At 38.9% G+C, this 24,045-nt stretch overlaps 1 long non-coding RNA gene across 8 annotated transcripts in view; it reads right to left on the bottom strand.

The window, feature by feature from the left end:
• The window catches only part of LOC110256021, a 533,154-nt gene that overhangs the window by 163,712 nt on the left and 345,397 nt on the right, over positions 1–24,045 (bottom strand). For 6 of the 8 annotated variants that reach the window (XR_002337158.1, XR_002337157.1, XR_002337161.1 and 3 more), the window contains one exon: positions 12,059–12,111. The exons of 1 other annotated variant lie outside the window; for it this stretch is intronic. This is a non-coding gene — a long non-coding RNA (uncharacterized LOC110256021). Of the gene's footprint in view, positions 1–12,058; positions 12,112–22,867; positions 23,006–24,045 lie in introns of all 8 variants that reach the window. One more of the 8 variants, XR_002337162.1, reaches the window with a different exon arrangement.

Genomic DNA, 24,045 nt, shown 5'->3' with positions numbered 1-24,045 from the left:
TAAATTTCAAGGTCACGGATGCCGTGAAAGGCGTCTTCATTTGGTACGTATCCATTTAGGAATAACTTATTTTGAATATCTTGATTCATTGGCATGGCCTACTGCTAATCCATTCTTTCTTTTCTTTCTAATTTTTGAATAATGCATGTCTTTTTTTTTTTTCTTGAAAAGCAGCATAGAAAAAAAAAAAAACACTGATTGAGGATAAATTTTCCTTGTGATAAAAATCGTGATGTTATTTCATCCTCATGATTGGCTTTAAGTTGCAAGGAAAATAAATTGACCTTGGACATAACATGTTTTAAAGCTGGAATAGGCGAAATTTTTCTGCGGGCGTATTTATCTGAAGTTGAAATGTAACTTGCTGTCTCTGGTATTATCTCTGATTGAAGGCAGGAAGTGTTGTCCTGCCTATTAAAAATACACTTCATTTGAACCCAAAATAAAAATATGTCAAATGTGAAGAGACCCGTATTTGAACCTTGACTCCCCAGATTTACAACGATCCATTATGAATATCACTTGAAACTGCTCTGCGTCTCCAAATAAAATAACTACTTGCCCTCCTTCCCCAGCTCGTAAAAATTAATACAATGCTACAGAGCACTGACTTCCTTAGAAGAAAGGGCTTGCTGGGTAAACGCTGAAACTCCCCTGGATTCTTCGTCCCACCGGTTGTCCTTACTAAAGTCATAAAAATGCGACCGAAAAGACATGTTTGGCTTCCGACAATTTGAGGATTGGATTTTCCAGCCACCTTTGAACCTTTTGATGTTCAAATTCCTCTCTGGCAAGCATTCCAAAGCCTTGCAGGGCTCCTGAAATCTGAGACGTCTTCTCACCAGAGACATGTTGAGCTGAGCTGAAGGCACACAGATGTGGTGCAGCCTGGCTTCCAGAACCGAATAGGGGATGGCGGGTTGGGGGGGAAACGACAGTCAATTATGTAGATGCTGCTCCCTGTCAGCTCTACCCCTCCCAAGCTCTCAAGGCCCCCTCCTATTCCAGGCCACCTTCTTTTTCTTTTAGGGGAGATGTTTTGGCTACTAAAAGGGTTCTGTCCCCTCCAGCACTGTCTAGTGGGGGCTATATCTCCCCAGCCCCACCTGGGGGCTTCCCTGACAGCCTTTCTTTGCCTGTGTCACTCACAGCTGGAGGAGAGTCCAGCCTGGAGATCAATCTCTCACAGTTCACTCATTCTTCTCCAAGGGGCTGTGAGGAGAATGATCAAGGCAGTGCTACGAAGCTAGTTTGCTCAGTGAACCAGAGAGAGAGAGAGAGAGAGAGACTACAAAGAGCCCATTTAAATACCTAAGTCCCCTCAGGGCCCTCCTCCTAAGTCATGGCCTTACTCTTAAAATTTCAACAGATATATCTATGAACAGTGACCTCAGGGAGATGTCTGGCATAGCCAAAAATATCACCTCAGGAGATGACCCCGGCAGCTTCCTGCAAATAAAGCCCTTGCATATATTTCCAAGAGGGTGCCTCTCTTCACTGTAATTGCCTGAGCTGCCAGTTGCTCCATCCGATGGGGAGCAAGCCCTGGGACAGATGAGACTGGGAGATTAGCAGGACATTACTGGGCCACTGACAGGTGCAAGCAGGCAAAAAATTAATTTGCTGAGATGCTGAACCCCTGCTGCAGGCCCCAGGCTTGTTATGATTCCCTCTGCCTAAGAACTCAAAGGTATTTTGGGGGGCAGTGGGGCATTTTACACCAGCCAGGAGGCTTTGTTTGGTTTCTGTGTTGCACCCCGCATTCATGGTGCATTCCAGGAGCTAGCTTGTCACTACGGCAACTGGTCGCTGATCTGACCGGCCTTTCTTCCTCTTTAACAGACTGGAAGTAAGGGTGCAAGTTATCTCCTCTCCATGCCCACAGCCTAGTGGCTCTACCGTGCTGGAAACAAGTTTCAGTAGATATTAAGATTATACATCACACATCCTGTTTATAACCCTTGACACATGTCTGGTAATTAGTTCTGCGTCTATCAGTTTCTTCCTCTTCTTTGAATGTTCTTTCCTCCCTGACATCAGAGATCATTTCAAGCTCAGACTTCATGATATTAGTTATCCTCCTGCTTAAAAAGACTTGATGGCTTTCAATCAGACACAGGGTGGGTTTCTATACGCAGTGAGCCCCAGAGAAAGGCTGTTCCATCATCTCGGGTCCTGTTACGATTAGGACTTGAAGTCAAAGCCAACCCACAATGGACATGTCAAACCAGTGAGAAAAAAAAAACCTTTTCTGTTGTAAACCGCCGAGGCTCTTCATTTAATACTTCATCTGAATGCAGCTGAGTGATATGGGTGAGATTTCACTAAAGCCATCTTGTTTGAGACATAAAATGACACGAGGAAAACTATTAAGGCCCAATTGTGTCTTCAAGAAGAAATGTTTTTAAACAGTACCCTCCTGAGTTCAAGCTTGTTCTGTGCCTTCATAGAACTAGTAATTAGAGTAATTGAGCATGAAAATCTGACTCCTTCATCACCATTCAAAACACTTTAGTTTGAGAACTTCCCTCTAACTGAGAGAAAGAAATAATTTGAAAATCTGAAAAACCATCCATGACCCCAGTGTTTGATGTGGTTTTTAGGACAAGGAAAGAGATCTACATTTTAATTTCTTTCTGTGCACCAAATACAATAGGAGCTGTAGATAGATGATAGATGATAGATAGACAGACAGACAGACAGACAGATAACAGGATCTCTGCTTGAGCCTAAACGTGAATTCAGACATGTCCAGATATGTCTGACAAGTATGGCGCAGGCCAGCCAGTGCCTTTTGGCATCAGGGTCTGAGAGAAGAAACTCTGGGAAGGAGGAGCCCTCCAATAATGGACACCATCACCCCTGAGACTGGTGTGGTGGTTTTGGAGTTATTTCCAAGCACAGCCTACATAGGATTCATCATATCCGTGTCCTATGGAACAAAGAGGTTGAAGGAAACACCTAATGAATTGCCTTCATCAACGTCTGTGAAACATCCAGTCTCAGACAGCCCTGTAAGGGAACCCCTGTAATTGAATATGACACAGAGAGAAGGGCCTTCTCTGCTTTGCCCTAGACTCTCTCACAGGCTCCAGGTGGCCCTTTTTAAGTGTTAGGAGGTGTTTGCTTCTTGCTAGTGGCACAGAGGCCAGCAAATACAGCACCAGGGAGGAGAGACACGTGGGAATGGCCATAAACCCTTGAAAAGTAATTACATGGAGGTGAGGTCATGTGCACACAAAAGCCCCAAAGCTAGAGGACCATCATTACTATTGCTGATGTAACCTCATTAATATCTATCCAGTCAATCAACAATTACGTTTCCAGTACCTACTCTTTGCAAATGACTCTGTTATGTGCTGAGCATAATCCTCCATCTTAGGGGGCTTGTCTCTAGCCCTCTGCAGTCTGAGCTGGAAGAAACTGCTTCTAATCATATTATCTTAATTATCACAGTAACTCCAGGAGGGAGAGTTTGCCATCTTTTTAAAAGAAGGGCTCAGAGAGGTTAAGTAACTTGCCTAAGGTATCAAAGCTTTTAAGCAGCAGAGACAAATAAGGCCAGTCAGATAAAGATGACAGCAACAATTGATCATGAATGCAAGGCAGCATTCCTGCTTATCAAAAACAAAACAAAAAGATAAAGAGACAAACAAAAGAAGTTCAGTTCTATGGACTTTTTTTTTTTTTCCTGTGATTCTTTGGTGGAACACGTCACTAGTCACTAGCTCTCATGCCCCAGGGAAAAAATAGCAGATGTCAGAGGCAGCCCACCTTGCTTTGCCTCTAGCTTGCTCTCTAGTAGCTTCTGCAATTTCTCCCCTTGCCAACGTGAGCCTCTGGAGTAATCCAATCAGTAACTGATATTCAGAAAGTAGGTATAGGCTTAGCTGAAGTGGATTTTGTATGTTAATTAAGTGTTTTATGGAACCTCTGAGATCTCAGATGACACTCGGTAAATATTCCTTACTGAATCCACAGAATCTGTGAGCGGGTTCTGTATAATAAAGCAATTTCAATGCCCTGACAGATGGGCCATAGAAATTGACTGTGTGGCTATGATTCCAACAGATTATATACAATGAGAAATCTGGACAATAAGTGCTTTCTCTGATGGTTGCCTATGTACTGGTCACTTTCTAGAAGTGAAGGACTCAACTGTTTTCAGATTGTATTACAGACAGAAGAGGTTCTGAGATGGTTGCAGTGCTTTTGTCCTGGCATTAAGTAACCTGGCTTCCTGGTTCTTGAATGAACTATTGAACCCACTAAAAGTCATTTGCAAAGCATTTATCAAAAAGATAGAAATGATAAATTCCCCCTTCTTCTCCTGCATTCAGAGCCCTCTTTTCCCCTACAATTTCTCTGTAGAAAGCCTGATCCAGGTTCTGTGGCACCTTCAGCTCTTTCAGATCAGGAATGCAAATTCTTGGAATGAGTTCATGTACATAAACCCACACCATGTATTTGCATGCAGGCACACACAATCCAGGACTCGGCAAAGCTTGTGTTGTTAACATACATTTATTCGGATGGATAAAAGCCCAATAAACAGGAGTTCCCATTGTGGGAACTACATAAAGATCTTTCTAATTTGAACAGAAAAATATTCTAGGCCTTTAATCTGTAAATTCTGCCTACTTTGGACAATCACATTAAAGGATAAAATTTCAAAATTGCCTAAGCCAGTCACAAAAAGATAAATACTGTATGATTCCATTGATATGAGGTACTCAGAGGGGTCAAAAATCACAGGGACTGAAGTAAAATGTTCGTTGCCAGGAGCTTAGGGGAAAGAGGAATGGAAACTATTGGGTTATGGTTTAATGGAAGAAAGTTTCATTTTCACAAGATGAAGATTCCTAGAGATGGATGGTGGTGATGGTTACACAACATTATGGATATATTTATTAAAACTGAACTTTCCACTTAAAAATAGTTGAGATGATAAATTTTATGTTACGTGTATTTTACTATTGCACATTTTTTAAAAACAGCATAGGAGGAAATTAAGAACAAAACAATTTTTTTTAATTTCCTTTTTTGCTGCTCTACCTTTACCAAGAGTCATCATCTTCTGCCTACATTGGCTGGTCTATGCTCAAATGATGAAAGGAATCTGGTGCAGCCCCATAATTAGATAAAGGCAAAATTGCCTATGGAAATGACCGAACCCTTAATTAGCTAATTGCAGGTGCAATTGGCCACTTGCACCATCAGATGAAGGGCAAGTGGTTAATTGAGCCCACAAGTGACCTACTCAATCAGAACTAACAAATGGCTCATCAAATGAGGTCCCGGCCAAAATGTGTCTGCAAACAATAGCGTGTGCAAAAACTGCACAAATCAGAAGCAGCAGTCAGGCCGCTGTTGAAAAATGAAACCCACAAAACATGAGCTAATTAGGGAAATGACCGAAATAAGGAAAATTCAGAATGAGTCATGAGCATGGGGGAAGGGAGGGAGATGTGTGACGAAGCAATTTTGGGAATTAAAGGCCACAGATATTAGAAAGAGCATCTGCTTGGGGTCATGCTTATTTGTTCTTATTTAAAACTTTCAGGACCACTTGGCATTTTCTTCTATGGTACATTCTTATTCACAGAGGGCATCAAGAGACCTCAGCACAAAGTGGTGTACTTGTAGGGGGCTTGGGAAATGTGACTGGCTGAATGAAGGGAGGCACAATATTTGCCCATAGAGGGCTGAGACACAAGTACAGCCCCTTCAGTAAATGATGGTACTGAGAAGTTCCTGTTGGGTTTCCCCCAATACCAATTGCTTTGGTTTGACGGTGTGACTACCACACACAAGTTAACTATTAGGAGGAAGTACTAATGATTAGGAGGCTGTTGATAAAAAGCAATAATAATAGTTTACATTCTTCAGGTTAGGCCAGGTCTATGCTGAGGTAGAGGCCCCCCAAACTTAGTGGCCCAAAACAACAAAAGATTCTATTTTACTCACACGAAATTCATTCTAGATTGTTCATCCTTCTCACCTGTAAAGAATCTTTCATCCCATGATTCCGCCAGCCTCAACAAAGCCCTCCCTATTTGTCAGGCAAGAGGACAAGACCAGAGAACTAGGCAATGAAATAAGGCTTTTCATTGCCTCAGCTTGGGTGTGTCACATGTCCTTTATGCTCATATTTCATTGACCTGAATCAGTCATGTGGTCCTGGGGAACACAAGCTCCCCTCCACTCAGAAAAGACGAAAGCTGAAATATGACTGTGTGAACCTGTGGCAGTTCTCCTACCACGGACTCCAAAAACAAAGAAGAATAAAAAATAATCTACCCCTTTGGAAATGTAGAATACCTCTTGATATAATGCTACACTAAAGAAGTAATCAGAATTAAATGTACAAATGATTCAGAAATGAATAAAAAGAGAAATGTTCATGATAAAATATATAAGCTAAAGTGGTATTAATAAGGAAATGTAAAGCCAAAAAACTTTTATTTTTTTATCTTTTGAGGGCTGCACCTGTGGCACATGGAGGTTCCCAGGCTAGGGGTCTAATCAGAGCTGTAGCTGCTGACCTATGCCAGAGCCACAGCAATGCCAGATCTGAGCTGCGACTATGACCTACACCACAGCTCACGGCAACGCCAGATCCTTAACCCATTGAGTGAGGCCGGGGTTGAACCCACAACCTCATGATTCCTAGTTGGATTTGTTTCCTCTGAGCCACGATGGGAACTCCTTTTTTTTGTTTGTTTGTTGTTTTTTTTTTTTTTTTTTTTTTGGCTTTTTAGGGCCGCACCCGAAGTATATGGAAGTTCCCAGGCTAGGGGTCGAATTGGAGCTGTAGCTGACAGCCTATGACACAGCCACAGCAAAGCCAGATCCAAGCCACATTGCTGCAACCTACACTACAGCTCATGGCAACGCTGGATCCTGAACCTACTGAACGAGGCTGGGATCAAACCTGTGTCATCAAGGTTACTAGTCAGATTCATTTCTGCTGAGCCATGATGGGAACTCCCATAAAACTCTTTATAAAAGGAAAGATAGACTGAGAATAAATGACCTAGACTTTCCCTCAAGAATCTTAAAGACAAGACATAACAAGTGTTGGTGAAACTGCAGAACACTTGTGCACCACTGGTAAGAATGTGAATTTGTGCAGCTACAACGGAAAACAATATGGCAATTCCTCAAGAAATTAAAAATAGAACTAGTGATTAGATCCAGTGATCTAGTGAACAGATCCAGTGATTACACTTCTGGGTATTTGCTTGAAGAAAAAAACCACTAATCTGAAAAGCTATATACATCTTCATATTCACTGCAGCACAATTTCGCAATAGCCAAGGTATGGAAACGATCTAAGTGTCCACTGATGAGTGCATAGCTAAAGAATATGTGGTATATATATATATAAAATAAAATATTTCTCAGTCATGAAAAAATGAAATCTTGCCATTTGAAACACCATAGATGGAACTTGAGAGGATTTATGTAAAAGAAACGTCCAATAAAGAAAAAAAAATACCATATGATTTCATTTATATGTGAATTCTAAAATGAAAAAAACTGAGCCTACAAATACGGAGAACAGATTAGTGGTTGCCAGAGGGAGGAGATAGGAGTGAGTAAAATGGGTGAAGGTATTCAAAAGGCACAGGCTTCCAGCTATCAAATAAGCAAGTCATGAGGATGTGATGTACAGCACAGTGACTACAGTTAATAATCCTGTATTGCATATTCAAAAACTGCTAAGGGGACAGATATTGAAAGTCTTCATCAAAAGAAAAAAATTCTAACTATCTATGGGGACCGATGATGACCAGACTTTTTGTGGGGATCATTTCACAACATAGCAAACGCTGAATCATTATTGTATACATCTGGAACTAATATGTCAATTATACCTCAATTTAAAAAAAAAAGAATCTTAAAGAAGTAGAAAAATAACACAAAAGAAAAACAATTAGCAATTACTGAAGATTTTTTAAATGATGAAATAAAAATATTTTTAAAGTAGAGCATGTTAATAAGAATTTTAAATGTTCTTTTTAAAGATGGATAAAGTAGAAAGATTTGGGGCCAGTAAGATTAAAGGGAATAAAGAATGGAGTCCTATGAACAATATAATAAACAATATAATAAACAAATATAAATGCTGACGAGATACCAAATGTCATAAGAGAACATATTTAATTTCAACCAAAAAGTTGGAAAACACAGAAAACTGATGAAAATCTAGGAAAATAATTATTATCAAACCTAGGAAAATTATTTTTCCTTACTTAAATTTTTTTTCCTTATTTTCCTTCCTTAAAAATTAAATAATTGGTCTAGAATTTAAGCTATATTCTGGAGTATCAGTACCAGGATTCAAATCCCAACTCCACACTACACCCTATTAGCTATGTCACTTTGCCCAAATTATTTGACCTCTCCGTGATTCAGCTTTTTTTTTTTTTTTTTTTTTTTTTTCCATACCCACAGCATGGGGAAGTTCTGTAGCCAGAGATAGAACCCATGCCACAGCAGTGATCTGAATCACTACAGTGACAATCCTGCTGCACCATAGATTCAGCTTTTCTTTTCTTTTTTTTTTTTGTCTTTTTGCTATTTCTTGGGCCACTCCCGCGGCATATGGAGGTTCCCAGGCTAGGAGTCGAATCGGAGCTGTAGCCACCGGCCTACGCCAGAGCCACAGCAACGCGGGATCCGAGCCGCGTCTGCAACCTATACCACAGCTCACGGCAATGCCGGATCGTTAACCCACTGAGCAAGGGCAGGGACCGAATCCGCAACCTCACGGTTCCTAGTCGGATTTGTTAACCACTGCACCACGACGGGAACTCCCTCAGCTTCTTAATTTATAGCTACTTACAAGATTATTGTGAGGATCTGGCATGTGTAAAAGGGAAGTGACAGTCTTGGAAAAGTATATGTAAAATATAAAACCAAAGATTAAGATCTAGAACAGAAAAACAGAACTTTCTATGGTAAGGGAAATATGTTGACAATTTGATATGTATTCTGGATATTTCTCTATATATTATATTCAAGTAGGTACATATACTTGAATGTAGTAATATTATGCTAATAATTTTACTGCTTCTTATGTCATTTACTATTCTAAAGGCTTTTCATATACTTATTTAATACTTAAAACAACACTGTGAACTAAACATTATTGTTATCCCCATTTACAGATGAGGAAACTGATGCACAGATGGCTTAGTAAGTTTTCCAAGTACATAGAGCTAGCAAGTGTCAGAGATTATTCAGTTTTAGGGAGTCTGGCTTCAGAGCCTATGCTCTTCAGTTTTATACTAAATTTTCTCATATGTAATTTGATTTTCTTGATTGTTTTTAATGTTCTTGTTAAGTATAAGGTGGATTTTACTGCACATATAGTTCTACAAGTGGTATTTTTCACTAACAGTCTAATTGGCATATGTCTTTGCCAGGACATAGAGCTCTATTTCATTCTTTTTACTGGCTGCATGATATTTCATTGTGTATGTGATCTGTACCATAACTAATTGAACCATTCTGACATTGTACCAGGATTTTGCAAGAGTTTCACCCAGAGGCCACTGTTCATAAAGACTACAAAGTGAATGTCATCCTCTTTATAGGTAATGCATTGCCTAAAAGGCCCCACATTTAAGTAGTTTCCACTTTTTTCATTAAAACACATGGTGTTACAATGGACTTTCTTGCCCATGTCTGTGCCATTATTTCCATAAGCCAGATACTTGGAATTGTAGAGGAAAGGGTATAGATGGTTTAAATGATGACAGATACTACCAGAGTGACTCCAAAAAGACCCTATTATTTTTACACCAAAAGTATATGAGAAAATTAATTTTCTTCCATCCATACTAACACATGTATTACCAATATTTATGTTTCTTGTTAATCTGAAGAATGAAAAGTGATACCTGATTTTGTTGCTTCAGCATCTTTTTGACTGACTTTTAGAAATTCTTCTATTTTTTCTTAATATTGTTTCTGCTATTGATTTATAGATGCATACACGGTCCCCATCTGCATTATCCAATATGGTAGACACTAGCCAAGTGGCTACTGAATGTAAAATTTAAGTTCAATATTTAATTCCTCAGTTGCACTAGCCACATTTCAAATGTATGTTCTTTTATAGAAAGGAGACAGTGGAGAAGAGAATAAAGATAAAAAAGAGTAAAGCAATAATTAGAAACTAAAGAGAACATGGAGAAAGTAATATGATTAGAGAGAAAAAACAGCCATAAACATAAAAAGCTAGTACTGAAGGGAAACTTGGAAATGATCTGATCCCATAGTTTTCAAATTCTATTTTGTGAAGTCCTAGAATTCTGGACAGATGCACAGATCTATATATTTTAAGTTATAATAAATATGTTTCAAATGTATTTTAAGGCTCGTAAGTAAAAATGCAAAGACTCAAATTTCAACACATAAAACTTTAACTTGTTTTACCATTTTAACTTGTTTTGGGGCAGACCTAAAAATAAGATTTTTCTGGTGTGTGTGTATGTGTTTGTGAGGGGGAGGTGGGAAGTAAATGTGTCATTGGATAGGAAGGTTATAGCTCTACACTGAAGGTTTTCTTTTCTAACAATTCAAGACAGAATATGTCAACGCACATAACTTGGAACAAAAACAGGCATGCTACCTTTGCTCTTGTACACAATCCCCATGCACGGTAGGACTTTGCTACAGTTGCTTGGCACATGCTTCCATCTTCAATCAAGAGTCAATAGTGTAAATAGAAGGAAATGTAAATGTATACAGTCAAAATAATATGTTATTGCTTTAGAGCTAATTTTAAATCTTAGAAGCTTCTGATTTGACTTTTTATTGATGAAGTTTTTCCAAATGCTGAATTATTCTTATCTCATTTTTTTGGTTGTGCCCACAGCATGTAGAAGTTCCCAGGCCAGAGAGTGAACCTCAGCCACAGCAGTGACCCAAGCCACAGCAATGACAACGCTGGAGCCTCAACCCACTGAGCCACATGGGGACTCATCTTATCTATCTCATTTGTGTATTTATAAATGTCCCCCCCCTTTTTTTTCCCAGGAGATGTAAAAACTACTCTTAGAGTTATCTGGTATGAGAGAGAGAAAATTAAAAGGGTAAATCAGATATGGCATATTAGCATCTATTGATGTATCAACTATTATCAACCTATTGAGAATGATATAAAAATGAAGGAAAGTGCCGACAACTCTCACACAGATACTCTTAAAACTCACACAAAAGCAAGAAACTACACTGACGGAAGGACAAACTGGAGGAATCCATGTTTTTGATCATAAAATCATCCACATCTACAGCAGGCTTTATGCAACCAGCTACTTCAAAATAGTCTTATGGTCCCAGACAGGTTAGATATGTCTAAATAGAAGGCAATGAAAATAAGTCTTTCTACATTCGTATTTATTTATTTATTTAGCTTTTTCGGGCCGCACCCAGAGCATATGGGAGTTCCCAGGCTAGGGGTCCAATCAGAGCTACAGCTGCCAGCCTATGCCACAGCCATAGCAACAACACAGGATCTGAGCCACATCTGTAACCTACACCACAGCTCATGGCAATGCCAGATCCTTAACCACTGAGCAAGGCCAGGGATCGAACCCACAACCTCATGGTTACTGTCAGATTTGTTTCTGCTGAGCCACAATGGGAACTCCTCTACTTTCTTTTTTTCAATATTAAGTGAACAGTTCAAATATAAGATTTGATGCAAATTGTATGTTAGTGACATTATGAACATACACTTCCTCCCAGGACAGAAAATCAGATTCTATAAACGGAAAGTTTCAAAACCCATTACTTTCCAACAATCCTACACAAATGTAAGAGGATAAGACTAATACAAAAATATACACACACGTGTTTCCATTTTCTGATGATATGTCTGGAGAGGAGTGAAATTTTTTACATCCAAAATATATGATGGATTAATGAAGGTAGTCAGTTTTATAAACTCTTCCATGCATTTGACTAATAATACTGTGGATCTCAACATATTATTTTTTTCTATGCTGGGTTCATGCAGAGGAAAACGAAAAAGATATTTTACCTTCAACTGGCTCATGTGTAGTAACATCTGTACAGATGATGTGAAAGTAACATCTGGGAAAAACATAGAAGTAATAATTTTCTTAAAGCTCAGCACCAAGTGTTCAAGCCGTCTAAAGACTCTAATAGAATCGTAGAGTTAAACTTTAGGTGTTAACTTCTTACAAACCTGTACATATCATTTTAAATATTATTGGACCAAACCATATAAATAATCAATTATATTAAGATGCAGCCTTAAAACTGCCATTTTTCAGAGTTATTGGCAATTATTATTGGCAGTATGTTTCCCAGAATTACCTTTTTTAAAAAATAGGAAACCTATATGATGAACTGAAGGCAAGGTGCTAGCACAAATATTTCAAAGATGTTAAGGGAGAAAAAAATTGTGCTTGGTGAAGGAATTCCACTTGTTAAGTAGCTAAGAAAAATACAACAGCTTTTCAGAACTCTGGTATTTTCATGCTTATAATTGCAAATAAGGTGTCAGCAAGGGAAATGAAACTTCAAATTCCTACTGAATAGAAAACAAAGTAGATTTTTATAGCCTTGAAAAATGACAGAGGTGTGCTAAGACACGTGAGATTTTTTTTAGATGAAATTCCTGAGAAATCTTATATTGTTATCAGACATATTTGAAAAGTATTTCCTGCCATTTCAACCAGCTAGACAGGAGCCAGTTTACTAACAAACCCCAAATGAAACACTTAAGTAACTTAAGTGAGCAGCTATTATGGTAGAGATGATGGTAGTGATTCAGTATCGAAATAAAAATATCCTATTGCTTCTCTTTCAATCTTCTCTAATGGTTAATAGCAGAATAAGCTTATTAATTGAAAACCTTTACCTTTTTAAAAAAAGTTTCTCTGTGTAGATCAGCATTTTTGTGCCAAGAAACCAAAACAATCCCTGGAATAATTGGATTCAACACCAGTTATTATCCATAATTCCTGATTTCAAAATTATGTTTAACAACACATAATTCTGAAATATTTCATTTTCTTTTATAATAATAATAAGCATGCATTAAATGTATGTATATGTAAATATATATATATGAATACACATTGGAACTAAAAAATCAGGCTCAACACTGCTTTTTCTCTCATTATATATTTGGGTTCTTCATACATTTTGTTGAAAAGAACTACAAGAAATGAAACAAAACTGATTGATTCATCTCCATTTTACAGAAAAAATATTGTAACCAAGGAAACAAAGAGCATCACTTCGGAGCCTGGTCTCCAGGTTTTGACAGATTTGGGGTTAAATCTTGATTCCATCACTTATTTCCTGTGGGTCACTAGCTATATTTCTTAATTTCTCTCTAAGTTTCAGTTTCATCATTTGTTTGATGAAGGTAATAATAGCATCTATCCCAAAGGTTGTTATTATGGTTAAATCTGATGCAGTGAATTCTCTTTAAAAAGAACAGAAGAAAAAAACAAAAAGAAATATGTCCTGCATAGGAAAGAGATCTAGTATCACCCATAAGTCAATAGTTCAGGTTGGACAGCTAGTTAATTGTCCGAATTCAAGAGTTCTCTCCATCATACTCATCTCCAGTGAACCCAGTAGGAAAGTTCCTTGAGATAAAGATGCATACGACTTCATCCTCTGCAAGAAGGGCAAAGAGACAGGAGTCTAGAAATTCTGAGATAGAAGGTGGACAATGGTTAGAAATTTTTTTTTTAAGTGGGGGCTATTTTATCTGCTGAAAAGTTGGGGTTTTGGGTGGCAAGGGAAAAGGTGGGAAAAGTCTTTGTAGGCAGAGGGAGACCATGAAGTATGGGATTAATAAAATTTATGGAGCTGAAGTTTCGACTGAGTTTTTGACTTTGGAAAAATATGAAGCTTTGAATTCCAACAGAATTTCTGCAAATTCAAACTGCTACACAGTCACTATGTGGTTTTGGCAAGTCTTGAATATCTCCATACCTTTCTGGTGAGGTTACTGAAGTGATTGCATTTGATACAGGAGATAGAGCTGCAGGCCGGTTGCTGAGGCCTCAGACCAGAAGGCAGACATGCAGCCCAGAACCTCATAGACCACAGGCTCCTTGAGACCAGGAATGGTGTGGAACTCAATGTTTGTTGAGTATTGAACAAACTCTGAATCCCCATTTCTTATACTGTTTGATCTGAATATTTGACCTCTGTTTTGCTGGTGGTGGCCAAATGTTTTAAGACTTCTGGCTTCACCCCTTGGGTAATGTTACTAGCCTTTGTTCCCTGGAAGTATAATGGGAATGATAACCACTTTGTACAGGTATTATAACTTAGCAGTAATTCATGTACAGTCTTCGGCACAGTCCCACCCCAAAGACACAAATTCAAGTTTCTGTATCTGTTATCTTCTAGGTGTCCTCCCTGTGAAATGGGAGAACACCGCAATTTTCCTGAAGTCTAAATAAAATGTCAAAAGGCTCTTCTCGAATGATAGAGTGCTAAATGAAGGTTGAATAGCATCTCCAGTAGAGAAGAGCTAATTTGTGTATCTTCCATTAAAGACAAATCAGAAACATTAAGTGCTAGAACTTGAAGTATTCCCAGTAAGTTCTCAAAATCTGAAGGATACTGTTTTGGTTAAATGTGGTCCTTCCACGTGCATTCTTGAAATCATTCCCTCCATTCTTTCCAGGAAATTTGTTCTATCAGTCAATGAATTGCTACTTCTATAAAGTCAAAACTGCAGCCAGTAGCTTGCATACTTAACAAGTAAGTGCTCAAAAAAAAAAAAAAAAAAATTGGCTTGAGGATTCCACTTTCCAAGGATGCTATAGAGGAAATGCCTGTGTTGGGTGGAAGACAGGATTAAAGCCATAGGAATTTTGAATTGGAAAGAGCTTCTATTCCAGTTCTTACTAGAACGAGTGGATATTTATCTACTTTTTGCTCAAGCATTTCTAGCCATTCGATTTTCAGGGCATCTTCATTTTATAAAGAATGATCTTTATATTGCATTAAATTCTACCTTTCCTTGGCCCACTTTCTCTCCTCTGGAGCCATCAAAACCAGTTTCTTCCATCTTCAATTTGAGGCTGTCATATTTAGAGAGCGAGATCAAGCTTTTCATCATTTGAGCATGTTATCTGTCATCACACAAGGGAGCTTGATGGAAGGGTGGTCAGCTCGAGGGAAGGGTTTGAGGAGCATCTCAGACATGGTTTGGCAAACCTCTTTAACCACAGTCTGTATCTTGATTGGCCAAATCAGGTCCAAAGAAGCCACAGGATGTCACTAAACTACCCAAATTTGCCCCTTCTCTTGAAATTCTCCTCATCTTACCCATACTTATGAATCCTTCTCATTTTCTATGGCGTATTAAGCAGCACTTTGGTAAACAATATGCTTTATGTGGGAAACAAAATCTATTACGTGTTGAATAGCTACAGGGATTACAATTCCGTCTCATTTTTTCCCCTCTCAGGCTCAAGTGTCTTTCTGTCAACCATTTGGTATTCATCTCCAATCCTTTCTCATCCTTTATTTTCTCACTATATAATTTCTTCTTTCCTTTCTAATAAACCATTTGAGATATTTCCAAACCATTTTACCGTCTCCTCAAATAGGCTGATAAAATGCCTTGGAGCACACTCACTTCAGGATGGTCTCTGGCAGGAAGAAAATTTTAACAGGACAATAGAATCCTTCAACTTCCATGCTTCTTGATGATGGGAAGGCTAGGGTCAGATTCTGCCATGGACCACAATTCTGTTGTCTAACCCCAAGTACTTCTAAGTAACTGCTACTAATAAGGAGACTACAGTTTTCTGTAACTTTTAAGCTCAGCAAGACATTTGCCTAGGCACCAAGGATTTCTCAGTAGTACCTGTAAACTGGTAGCAATAACACATCATGTGAATGGACTTTTATTAAATATTTTATATACATCACAAAGATACTTATAACACTTCCATGATGTATGCAGAAGAAATAGTACTAGTAAGTATCATTCTACAGATATAGGAAGCAAGGTTCTGAAAGACTACCAGCATAGACTGTATGGGGTGGGGCTAAGATTTCAATGCAAATCTCCAGACCCAAAGTCTCACTTGATTTACCTGACACTGTATTACTTGTATGACTCATTCCCAAAAAGAAAGAGACAAAAAAACTCACCGTGGAAATTATTACTAAGTACAAAGAGTTTTCTCCACTCATGGCTTAAAAAAGTAACATCATGAAATATCCCTGGACTACTTCAGTCTGAAGTTCTGTCTCTTCTAAAACCAAAGTGTTTTGCACCCCCCCCTTTGACTTTAACTCATGCTCATTCACTCAGTATAGTTTGAGTGTTTTCCTTGTACCAAAGTGCCAAGTATTGGGAATTCAAAGTTGAATGGGATATGGTCTTTGCTTTTGAAGAGTTTACTGTGTGGTACAGGGCATAGAGAAATCTCTCAAATGGTATAAAAATAATGATGTTTAAAATAATAATGGCTAGGGAGTTCCCGTGGTGGCTCAGTGGTTAATGAACCCAAATAGGAACCATGAGGTTGTGGGTTCAATCCCAGGCCTTGCTCAGTGGGTTAAGGATCCGGCGTTGCCCTGAGCTGTGGTGCAGGTCGCAGACGTGGGTCAGATCCTGCGTTGCTGTGGCTGTGGCGTAGGCTGTGGCGTAGGCTGGCGGCTACAGCTCTGATTCGACCCCTAGACTGGAAACCTCCATATGCCGTGGGTGCTGCCCTCAAAAGACAAAAGACAAAAATAAAATAATAATAATGGCTAACATTTATTGAGTACTTACCATGTGCCAGAAAATTATAAGCACTTTGCACATATGGTTAAAAAAAGCACATTGTATATTATTATGATTTATATTTTCTTATGAATACATATTACTTGCCTAGCTGGTATGCAAACACTTTGAGAACAAAAGCCTTCCTTCTCAGTGTTTCATTTGCATTGTATGTGTCCTCAATTAAACCAAAATGAACCAGTTTAAGGTAGCAACCTGGAAATTATAAATAAACTGGGATATAATACAAAAAAAAAACCTTACTTGTTTTAGTGACAACTCTTGTCAAGGGACACACATATTAACAGAAATTATTTTGACCAGGTTGAAAAGAGACCATGAAAGGACAAGTTGTAATCGCATTTAAACTGGATGATAGATTTAAATACATTTTTAAAGGGTAACAAAACACAATGCTTCACAGATCAAAAGTATATCTGGAGAATTAACTTTACAAAGGAAGGAGTAAAGATGAAAACAAGGGATTGGAGTATACAAGTCCTCACTGGGTTATAAAGCAGTAGTGAATAGAAGTCTCAGTAGCTTAAAACAGTAGTTCTCAGTCAGGAGCAATTTTCCCCACAGAGGACATCTGACAATGTGGGACCATAGTTTGGGTTGTCACAGCCGGGGGCGGGGTGCTACTGATAGCTAGTGAGTAGAGGTCAGGAAGACCACTCAATATCCTTTAATGCCCTGGTGAGCTTGTCTCTCCTTCCCCAAGAAAGAATCACTCTGCCACAATGTCACTAGCCCCAAGACAGAGAAACTGTAGATTAAAATCACTCTTACAATATGTCCACCATGGACAAGCTTAGAACTTGGTTCTGGGACCATGGTCATCCTCAATCCAGGGAATAGCATGGAAGAGGGAAGAGAGAGCTTCAGAGTATCTCATAGCCCCAATTAAATAATCCAGCTCTGAAATGGTATGCATCACTGCCACACAATCTCATGGGCCAGAACCAGTCACATGGTCCTACCCAAGCCACAGGAGCTAGAAGTACAATTCTAGAACTGATGACAGAGTCCCACTCAAGCAAATGGAGCTAGGCAGTGCAATTCTACTGTGTATCCCAAACAGGGGAGAACTCGTGTCTGTGATGAACAGTATAAAAGTATAGTTTGAGGGATGGAGGACAGGAAATAAGAATAGTATTATGCAAAATTATTGCTGTTCTAATGACAACATAAAGTTCTGAAGTCAAGGCAGTTTTCACTTTCAGAAAATCTTTACCCAGAAGAAAGTAGTGTATTCACAAGTGTAATTCAGGGTTTTTTTTCAGCTAGAAATGGTTAGAAATAATGCCTACCGCTCAAGGTTCTTAATATGTGAAAGCGATTGGCACAGTCCTTAATTTCCAAGAAATACTTCTTATATAATTTCCTTCCCTCTTTCCCTTGTAGAGTAGATAGAAGGGCAACAACATAGCTAAAGAATAAAGCTGTCAAAAATGGGCTCTCTCTTTTGTATCAGGGAAGAGAAGAAAGCACCGTGTTATGTGCAACGTACGATATCTGAGGTCTTTGCGCCTCCTCCAGGATTGCATCAGTTACCTTATGGATTCCGAAACTCCACTGTCTGTCCTTTCTTCTTCTCCCTCCAAACCACTGTTAGAGTGGGCTTTCAAAATTCCACATCACTCTGTATTATTTCCTTAATTAAAACCCTTCAGCGGTTTCTCATGACTCTCACAGCAAAACTAACTCTTTAGCATGGCATTCCCGACCCTCCTTTGTGTTTTCACCTGCTCAACTCCCCATCCTCATCTTTCTCCCTGTTGCCCACCCACTCCAGTTTTCTGTGCTTGAGAAAACTATGCTTAGTGATGTTTTGAAAACTGACTTCTACTCACTGGCCTGGCAAGCCATACTGTCCTCAGGAACATTTTCCTTGAGTCCACTCACCCCCACATTCACTTCTATGACAGAACTTATTAGATTATTTAACTCTCTAATTGCTTGCCTCCCCCCATGGTATGTAAACTGTTTCTACCAGGGACTATATTTCATGTCTGTATCCACAGACTGTAGCTCAAGACCTGACGTTGAATGGGAACTCAACAAATGGCTTCTCAATGAATCATTAAGATACAAATTACATTGATCTTCATAATGATCAATTTAGCACATGCATACTATTCAGCCAAGATAATATCAAACTCTCCAAAAAATTTAAAAAAGATAATATTTTCCTTTAACAAAGTAGGAAAAAACTGTACAAGGAAGAAAAATGTCAATTATTGGATGTTTCCTGCAGCATTGTATAGAAGCAAAATTATCACCTTACTTTCTCGGAAGGAGCTCTTAGGAAAAGGCTAAGGTAGAAATGACTGAATTAAGTTAGATAAATAGGTAAAAAGGGACTTTTTCTTTTCTTGTTCCTAGGCGTTTTCTAACTCTTTCAACACAAAGTTCTACTTTTATTATTATTTATCCTAGAATGGCCAGGCTTGGACTTGAATATTGGATCATTACCTCTGAAGACTCTTTTAAGAAACGAGGGATGCTAAGCAGAGCACCATTGGTTTAGTCCAAATTTGTGATTTTACGCAAACCTATAAAATGGATACTATTACAACCCCATTTTACAGACAATGAAATGGAGGCCTCAAAAGGCTAAATAAAACCAGCTCATACACCTGATTTGAGCCACAGTCTGATTCAGAGATTATATAATCCTTATACTATAATATCTTCTATAACAAAACGTGCATTTTAATAGCTTGAAGGACTTTAACCCTGAGAAAACAGCTTTCAATGAATGAGTATGAAAAGTAACTGGGAAAGTAGAAGAGCTTCAGTGGACATTTGTTTATTATTTTGTTCACTTCCCAATCTGAGCACTTGTCTTTACCTAGAGAATTTCTCATTAGAAGAAACTTGGTGGGAGCAAGGATTGCCTTCTACAATAGGGAAAATTGTTCCCTTTCCTTTCTGGGGCAGATGGGGGCACAATATGGAGCAAGGTTCACTCTGGAAAAATGATCTCTATAATTTTCCAGGTATTTAAGCTTTCTGGTTTTTATATACAGAGAGAAAAAGCCATTAAGTCAACTGAGGTCATTCCTTTACAAACATGACTCGTATGCCATCCAAACCACAAGTTATGAAATTGAAATCTAGGAGGAAGTGGCCAGTTTGTCCACTCTACCTGAGGGAAAACTTCTCATTAGGAACCATCTGAGTGTGCTTATTGTTGGGGTGAATCTTCCCTAAAGTCCCAGTCTCTTTCTATGAAACAGATAGAGGAAGACCTACTATTTAAATATGAGAATGGCTTCAAAGGCATGGAGGGAGGGGCATAGGAGAACTGGCCCGAGACACCTTTTCTTTGTCCTATCAGTTGTAGGAGTTTGCCAGCGAGTAGCTAAGGAAAGCGCAATAATAAAGACAATTTTAGATATGAATGCTTTCTCTGTTATCAGGTTGGGGAAGGACATACTGTCAGGCAACTGCAGCCCTGAATCAGCTTCAGGGAAGACTAAGCATGACACAACTTCCTGGAGGGACCACTTGACTCAATGATTATTGTTTTAGGATAGTGTGTTTTATCTCAAGCAAAAGAAAATAGGTATATTATGGAAGTACACCAACAAATTACTGTGAACTTCTAAGATTCATTGATTTATTCAACAATTATTTACTGAGCGTTGTAGTAAATGTTGGTGTTCCAATGATGGGCCAAAAGCAAAATGACCCCTATCTCAGGAAATTCAGAACATAGTATGGGAAGCAGATGAGTTAGTCACAGAAGCTGGGCTAGGTACTACGAAGGAAAGCATCCCACAGTTCTTAAAAAGCCAACAAGAGAGGCAAGTGAAAGATAACCTGAAATATGAGGAGAAAAGGTTGCTGAAAGGCAGGGAGTAGTGGTGGCAGGGAGGTGGGTAAAGATGGCCTTGAAATGTATGGGGATTGGGACACATTAAAGAAGAAAGGCCAGTAAGGCTGAAGCTCGTAGGATAAGGGAAAGGGTGGTGGAGCAGGGTGGAGGGATTGATGGGGCCAGAAAAGTCATAATCTTGTGAGCATTTAAGGCGTAGAAAACAACAAAGGTGAATACTTGCTTTAGGCTGCTTTGCAATTAATTTTCTGGTCCTTCCAGAGCAGCCAGCACATTCTCCCCTGAGACTGAGGGTACATGGGTAGAAAATGTAAAGCATCAGCTTATTATATATCTTATAAGGTCTACTATAGTAGCTCTAATTTGCATATGAGGAAACTGAGGCACAGAGAAGGGAAGTGAACAAGGCAGCTTACACTGAAAGAACAGACAGGATCTCAACTTTGGTCTATTGGACCCCATCTTGTGAAGAGTCTTTAGAAGCCAATTTTGTCTCCTCCACAATTTGCCTGTGACTGGTCAGGGTTATATATATTGATTTTGTGGGCAACAGTTCCCATTTTTATTGCTTTATACAATTGACTATAAAATTGACCTCAATGTGATTTCTTTTAGGCCCACCCTCTTTGTGGAATCTCTAATCTGGAATCAAAGCAGGTTTGAGTGGTTGGCTTAAAAAAATCTCCTTCTGGTGACCCCATCAGTCACAGGTACCTTAAGCTCTCAAATGCAGTCGGCCTTTCTTTGGCTCATCTGAGATGTGCCCCATTGGTCCACACCAGTTACATCTTGCATAGCAAGTTCATCGCTCTATCTTCAGCAGGTAGTCGTCCACCTTACTTCTTTGGAGCTCACAGGGAGCTCAGAATTTGTCACAGTTGAAATTGACTCCCTTCAACTTCTCACTAAAAGAGATTTTGTTCAAATAATCCTTGATACATCCCAGATCTTAGTGAATTAGCACATTCACAAATATCGCTCTAATTTCTCCTGGAAAAAGAAATAATGAAAAACTGAAATATTTAAGCTGTGCTTTGATGATTTACTTAATGAGGAGTATTTTCCAGGGGTAGAGTGCCGCCTGAAGTGGAATCGGAAATATCTTTTTCTCAGTGCTCAGTGTATGGGGGACTCGTTTATGTCATGGAACCAGAACACTGTCAAATGTCACATGCCATTCTTTAATGAAGCCAAGGGTTCAGCTTTCTGGCAAGGGACTATCACTTTCTTAGGCGTCTTATTTTCTATTTCCTTTCAGCATCAGCTCTCACAGTTGATGTTCTTCTCTGGTCTAGTTTTTTTTTTTTTAATCACAAAGAAATACAATTTATCACATTATGAGAATTGCTAAATTCTCGTCAAGGAGTGCGAAACCACAAAACTGATTAAAACACAAAAGCTGGACGGTTGGCTAGGTTTGGAGCCAGAGCGGCGTGGTCAAAACGCAAGCTTTGCAAACCCATGTGATTTAAAGTGCTATTGCAGCAAAACGATAAATCACCCCACATCCTGGCGTTGCAAAGTCCCTTGAGAACAGTTGAAATCATGGATACTAAATTCACAAATGCTAATGGTTTACCCCGTTCCTGTAAGTTTTCACCTAACTTGTGTTTTGCTCTTTATGTAATAATATCCAAAACTCTAAGTCCTTCGTGTACGCTCAGCCACTTCTGGGTCTCTCTTTGAGCTTCTGCCTCTGACTGTGAACTTGCCACATGACTTTAATCAATTTATCATTAACCCTGACCTTAAATAGCCCCCAAAATTCCCACAGCCATTTCTGATTATTCTGTTCATATGTTTCTACCAAAGAGATTTTAGCTGACTAAGGACAATCCTAGATTGTCTAAGGACCTAGTTGACATTACTTTGGGTAAAACAAATGCCCACTAAAGTATGTTTTTAATTGTTTCAAGTGACTCATAATTCAGTGAACTATTATATATTCATGAAAGTTATGAATAAATAGTGACATAGAGAAATGATTTTGATGAAACAAGATATAAAATGGCAAGTATAGTGAGATTTCCAAAAAAATCTATAAAACCTGCAAAAAAAAGTGTACCAAAAATACTAAATTTCAATATACCAACACATTAATAGCAATCATATCTTATTATGTAATTTGAATTTTCCATTTATAGTATCCTGGAACTTCAATTTTTTTTTTTAACCAATCCATAAAAAAGACTATTCAAAGCTTAGTAATACCTATGAAGTACCTTAGTCTTAGAAGAATTGTAGACCAGATCCTTAAAACACAGCTCAAATTCCTCCACAGTTTTCAGAGGCTGAAAATCAGGGCCAGCAACTTGAGGAATTTCATAAAGAACAAGAAACAAATCCCAACTTCAGTTTCCCTGCAAATATGACAGGATTTTAAAATGTGCCTGGAAAACTGCATCTGGGATTTTGCCAATCCCATAACGTTTGGGACGTTTGCTGAACCCAAAACACAGCCGGGCCCACCCATCCATAATTAAAGCCCTCCCCCCAAATGAATTCATTGCTTTGTGGCACCATCTGTCTCATTCCCTTATTTACATAATAGGGAACCCTGCTCCGACTGCAGCAAATGAGAAGCGACAAAAGAATGGCGATTGAAGATGAAATGTATACATGTATACATCAGATTATGTTTAATACGGTCAAATCCTTCCAATTTAACATTTAAAAAAAAAACTCTGAAATCCATCACAGTTTTCACTTGGGCCTCTTTCCAGCTCTCGGAACCCCATTCCTCCTCCTGCTGCATCTGTAGCTCTCACTAATCCGACTTGTTTCACTCAAAGAGTTCATTTGTCACATTTTATTTTATTAAATATTTTATTTTCCTCTTGTGGACCCATTAGAATACCACTTAGAGAAAATGACATAAATCAGTTGTGTTTGGTAGTCACTAAGGATGGCAGAGGAGAAATAGGCAGTTTCATATTAACTTGAAATTTAAAAAGAAAAAAAAAATTGTCCCCAGTGTAGAGCTTCCTTGAAACCTTCTCATTTTCCTCCTCTCTGTCTCCTGGGAAGTTCCTGTCCTAATAATGGTAGCATGAGCAGTGGATCTGTTCAAAGACAGACAAAGGGCTGATTTTTGAATATGCAGCAGTCACTCTAATCCCATGTTTTGTGTCCCTTCCTACCGGCTGGGGCAGGGACAGCCTTCCAGTGCCCAAGGCAGCAACAGGATTCCTATCTGGGCTCTGCCACTAACTCTCGAAGACCTCAGGGCAAATCCAGTTAGGAGAACTTCAAGTTCACAGTCAATGCCCTGCAGCCCCATAAATGCTTGCTTAGAAACTGAGACGATGCTCTTCTCTGTGGACTTAGAGCCCCCTCCCCTTTCCATGCCAGCAGACACAGACACAAGTGGGTGGAGGGTTAGGAGGCCTGGGTTCCTTCA

Source organism: Sus scrofa, chromosome 1 (genome assembly GCF_000003025.6).
Source record: "Sus scrofa isolate TJ Tabasco breed Duroc chromosome 1, Sscrofa11.1, whole genome shotgun sequence".
Taxonomy (NCBI): Eukaryota; Metazoa; Chordata; class Mammalia; order Artiodactyla; family Suidae; genus Sus; species Sus scrofa.
This window is presented reverse-complemented; position numbering and strand designations above follow the sequence as displayed.